Below are 6,000 nucleotides of genomic sequence, written 5' to 3'. Positions count from 1 at the left end.
CAAGTCCATCTCTGACACTGACTAAATACAAATGAAGCGAAGGTCATCTAATGACAAGTGAGCTAGAGAACAGTACCCAGCAAAAGCTGTCACTGTTGGACCAGCAGAAATCACTACAGGTGTGATAAAAACCAAGTAAGAAACTGTAGTGAAAGAACATTGAAAAATAAATTCATGAAGAAGAAAGATACAAGGAGAAGCAAGGATGTGTTGAAATGAGCACAACAGAGCAAGACATAAAGATATGCAACATCCAGTCCCAGAAAACACACTGCTGTGATGCCTGTGCAATGTCTTGTCCACGGTAAGTGTCCGTGCAGCTGTAGGCTCGACACCCCTCTGAAGACTAGAGCTCAAGCCAGAGGTGAGATTGAGACTATGGTCAAGGTGCCAACTGCGATGAGGGGTACAGACGGGAAAGGTGCAAGACCAGCAATGCAGGGGCATAGGCTCCAGGCACACTGCCACTGGAAAGAGCCTTCCAAGGCCATTGCGAGAAGGCCCTAACATGGCTGCTCCTGCATCTTTCTCAGCTGGAGAACACAGGCGCTCTGCTCATGTAATTAACTAGGGTTAGGGTTAGGGTTGAGAGACCTAAAGGGTCTCGAGCTCCAGGCACACTGCTGCTGGAAAGAGCCTTCCAAGGCCATTGTGAGAAGGCCCTACCATGGCTGCTCCTGCATCTTTCTCAGCTGGAGAGCACAGGCGCTCTGCTCGTGTAATTAACTAGGGCTAGGGTTAGGGTTACGGCTAGGGTTAGGGTTGAGAGATCTAAAGGGTCTCAAGCTCCAGGCACACTGCCGCTGGACAGAGCCTTCCAAGGCCATTGTGAGAAGGCCCTAACATGGCTGCTCCTGCATCTTTCTCAGCTGGAGAACACAGGCGCCTGGCTCAAGTAATTAACTAGGGCTAGGGCTAGGGTTACGGCTAGGGTTAGGCTTTAGAGGTCTAAAGAGCCTTGAGCTCCAGGTACAATTTTGTTTGTTGGGGCCTGCTAGGTCCATCATGGCATGGCGCAGACATTGTTTCTCCTCCCTCATTTTGAGCTCGAGACCCCATTTCTTGGAACAGCTATATAACTTGAACTAGTGTAAGGATTTTACCTACAGTTTGGTTTGATAGATCTAAAGTGTGTTGAGTTTCTGTCACAGTGGTGCTGGAAAGAGCCTGCCAAGGCGACTGTGGCAAGTCCCTAATGTTACTGCTTGTCCATCTTTGTGAGCTGTAGAAGCCTGGTAGGTGTTGGGCTTGGACAATTAACTAGGCCTATTGGCCTATCAGATTTTTATACCCTTTTGCGGGCCAATGTGCACCCGAATCAATCACAAACATCTTGACTCCCCCATCTCTGGAGGCAGTAATTTTGGGAACATAATGCCCTTCTGGTGCAAATGATAATGCCCCTCAGGGACGGCAAAGGGACAGTGTGTGACACACATTCACTGAACACCAGAGTCTCTTTTATTTTACTCACATTGTATCCTATATTTCTCCCATGAGGGTTTTCATTTCTGCTTAGATATGTGCACATTCTCCAAAGCAAACAAAACTGTGTTTTTGAAGGAGGATATTTTATCTATTGGCGGTCCAATGTAACATGTAGGAACTTAATAAAAAAAAAAAAAGGAAGACAACTTTTAAAAAATATGTTGTGTTTCCCCATGTAGCAGAATTTAAATTGAATTTTTTAATTGATGGTAATAATTACTTTTAATTTTCCTCTAGAAAGTACTTGCTACAGTTCAATAATGGTAGGAGGAAACAGCTGGTCTGTGCATTTGTGAGTGAGCAGCATTTAATAAGGTAATATGTTCATTTTTTAGGTGTCAGGAATTATGAATTTATGCCAGGTCAAATTAGAGCATGTGTTTTCACACAACATAGTAAAGAGCTCCATATCGAGCACTGTGGTGTTTAGGATGCTTGTGAAATATATACTTCTGGAATAAGAGAAGAGCCTCTGTGTCATGGAGATGTTATGGAGTTGCAGGTTCTCAGAACAGAAATGACAGGTCACATTTAAGTCACACCTCAATATTCCCCCCAGATAACCAAAACCAACACAAAGCTTCTATTTGTAAAAATTGTGACTGGCGTACAAGCCCCACGGCTCCTATCATTTTCCTACTACAAAGTGCCCCATTGCATTTCAGTAATATAAATAAAAACTAATTTTCCTTCTTTTGCCAAGATAGCAGTATGATATCATGTTTGTAGTAGATAAAAAACAGTCATCAAACTCTATTAAACTTTGGGCTAGACTTTTTTGCTTCTTCCCAAAACCAAATAGTAAATATTGACTGAAGTAAGTTTATCAATATTTATTTTGAGGGAAAATAAATCTTCCTGTTTGCAAAACTATAAAGCCAATTTTGTTAGGGAGAGAGATGACTCAAATGGTAAATTTCCCAATAATAATCTAAGTGGTTTTCAGCAAACAGAGGACGTAAAAAGGGAATGATCCACTAGGGAACATTCAAAATGGACTCCCAGAGGTAACCGGGTGTTAGCACCAGACAGATGCCCAACAACTTCTGCTTTTAAACACAGTGCCATTTTTAGAAGTATTCCCTGAACTTCTCCATTTAGAAGGTGATGATGCAGTTGAGCATGTAGAGAGACAGGAACAGTATGGTTTTGGCACCTACTGCCCAGACAGGATAGAGGCAAAACCTTGGGTGTAGGGTGTGATGCCAGTCCTGCCTAGAAGATATTTACTTCATATGCCAAACACAAGGAGACTACAGGCCTGTAAGGGAAAGGGAGAATGGGGAAGGCAGAACTTATTTGGACAATGAAAATAATTTACTTCTCAGCCCAGAGAGATCACAGAGGGATAAAGAGGTGTGAGACAAGAATAGAAATAGCAAGACAGTCTGCACAACTGTAAATGGGGAGAAGGCAACTGTCCTTATTCAGCTAATGAGCTGTGAGCCAGTGCTCCTGCCAACACAGGAGGGAGGCAAAGTCCCTGGTACTGAGGGCAACCTGACAACTGCATGAACAGAGCAGGCACAGTGGTGGAGTGGCACAATCCTGTGCAATGTGCTCTGGGATGACCCTTCTTGAGCAGGGAGGTTGGAGCAGATCACTCACTGTAGTCCCTTCCAACCTGACCCATTCTGTGATTCTGTGACACAAGCTGGAGCTCTTTGGCCTGGCACACTACAGTCAGTGACCAGGAGGTTCAGAAAACTGGTCCTAATTTCAGCTCTTGTATTCTGTTCTCTCCTGCACAGCTCTGCTCTTTATCTTGTTGCCTGTGCATAAGTGCATTTATACATATCAAGGACAGGTCTGAGTCGGCCCTGAATTTGCTGACCCTTGGATAGAGGAAGTAAGTTGTGGCACTGAACTAGATGTAGGTGGTGCCTTGTGCTTATTGAGGCTGGACCAGAACTTTGCTATCACATGTTTTTCGGGTCTCTATCTGTGATTAGAACAACTTTCCCCCTTTCTTCCACCCTCTCACTGGAAAATCACATTGCTCTCAGTGGTAGAGTCTGACTTCTCCTTTCTCCTTACTCCTCCACCCCTTTCACTGGGAGGGAGAGAAAAGGATTGTCTTGAGACCAATAAATGAAGCGTTCTGCCAACATGATTTAATACTGACTGTTAAAAGTGTCAATTATTAAATGTTCCATACCCAGTGATAAGGAAAGGAGGAGATGGATTACCAGTTCAGTGAGACATTGGAAAATATGCTTAGCTGAGATGAATACCCAAATTGTCAGGTTAGAGATAATTTGACTGGATAAGACAAGAGCACAAGGAAAGGTGTAAAACATAGTTCTGCATGAGGCAGGAGGAGTTGTTTGCATAAAACTACTTCAACTAATAGTTTTGACTGATTCTAAACTACGATCCTTGAATTATTTCCTGTCCACCTTCAGGAAAGTACTTGAGTGTCAGGAGGATTTGGGGGGCTCCAAAAGCAATGCTGTCATGGCTTTGTTTTCAGCACAAATATGTAAGCTCTGATCCCTTGGATATTACTCATTGAAGTATGTACATCTGGGAGAAATGGTTATAAGAGGGCAACTATTTCCTTAAGAAATATTTTGTCTTTGGAAATTTTGACTGTTTATATGAACATAAAAGGTGACATGTTTTAATGGTGGAATTAATGCCAGCTCCTGCAGGGTTAAAAAAAATACCCTATCAAAATTCAACATGCAGTCATTGTCCTAAGATATTGAGGTGGAGAGGATAGCAATTTTTCCTCATTCTCTGTGTCATCATGAGAATGATGACCATTCTCATGTCTCTCAGTCTCTTAGTGCCTGACTGCTGAAAAGCTTCCTTACAGGCACACGTCTTGGTACTTGTGAGTTTGTGGCATTGGAGAGCCAATGTGAGTCACTTTCCTTTCCTATAAGGTCTCTCTCTGACCTTTCTCACATTGCTGCTACAATGCTACAACATTGCTTCCTACACCTTACAGATGTGTTTGTGTGTGTGTGTGCTGTAGAGGTGACACGAGACATCTCTAGCTTTAACTCAGCTCAGTCTCATGGGCTAGGATTGTATGCTGACTGGAGATATCCTTTAGGATAATGCACTGGATGGAGACATCCTCCTGATTCCACTGAAGAGAGAGGCTTTGTGTTTTAAGAAATCTGGTCTTGGCCCCTCTGCCTTCTTTCTACAGTGGTTGTTAGGAAGGCAGCTGTGGTGACCTTTTCTCCCTGTATGCTGTTGGATTACAAGCTTTTGCTTTCCTCATTTCCTCTAGAGTTCTAGCCAGTTTTCCCTCCTAGAAACCACACTGATTTTCCAAAATGCTTCCATTTATCAAACTTAGTATCCTGAGGTTTGGCCTGAGAAGGGTATCCAGGCCCAGGAATAATGCCTCAGACATTTGTTCTCCATTTCTAAAGAAGAAAAAGGAAGCAACATGACACAGCTTGCTGTCCTTGTGCCATTGTTACTCTGCATGAAGAAGATTGAACTGGAAGAATCTGCATAAATTACCACCAGAGTGTGGACACAAGGAATAGGTAGAAGAAAAAGCACATAGCAAAATTAGAACAAATATTATAGTAAAAGAGGTACCAGCTGAAGGGGAGGAGCTTTTAAACCCAATGTTATATGATGAAATGCAATGTTAACATTGTATATTGTACAGAAGAGTTTCCTTAAGGCTATGTTCTGCCATGGCAGGATTTATCTCTGTAGGTGAATGGAGAAGAGAGACAATTGCCAAGAAGAATAGCCACAAGCGAGTTATTCTCTCCTTCTGTTCTAGCAGTGAGAAGTGGCAGAAGAAAGATCAATCATCACTCTCCACCTTACTCTCCAGGACTTGAAGCAGTTTTATGCAGGAGCTGCAGAAAATGGAAGACTCTTGGAAAGGTGTCGCTTTGTTTAGACGGACATAATGACACACACACTTGTAATCCAAAGTGGGTTTCACTGTGGCTGCAAAATCTCACAGGTAAATTCTGGCTGTCTTTAGGTCAAACTCTGTGAAGCCAACGGACCAACTGTCAGCGTCATCAGAAAGGTGATTCTGACACCAAAAGGTTGTAAGGATTTTCCCCAAATGGAGGAACCTGTTGAAGTACACATCTAGAACTCCATGAAACCTCAGAATGCTCATCCTCTTATGCAGGCACCAAATGCAGTGCTGAATAGTAAAACTACTAGGTTTCTATCTGTGAAAGTGCTGTTTGGGTTCAGCACCATGCGTTAAATATCATAAACCTAAAGAAGTTTATTTTGATGTCTCGTATTCTTGAAAAGCAATCCTAAAAACATTTTCTGATCCCACTCTGGATGCTTCAAAGACCTCAGAGGAATCTTTAGCAAGGGATATCTTAGAAGTTAAAAAAACAATCTTCTATAATCACACTTTCTTGTATCTTTTCCTTCTCTCTATTCTCTTCTAGGTAGTCACCACTTGTATTTTCAAGCTTTCTCATCAGAAATTTCTGTTATATAAATGTTATATAATACCTTCACGCATATAGCTGTGGTGTCAACACAGAATCACGCTGT

Source organism: Lichenostomus cassidix, chromosome 4 (assembly GCF_008360975.1).
Source record: "Lichenostomus cassidix isolate B80296 chromosome 4, HeHo_3.0, whole genome shotgun sequence".
NCBI classification, from domain to species: domain Eukaryota; kingdom Metazoa; phylum Chordata; class Aves; order Passeriformes; family Meliphagidae; genus Lichenostomus; species Lichenostomus cassidix.
Note: the sequence above shows the minus strand (reverse complement) of the source record.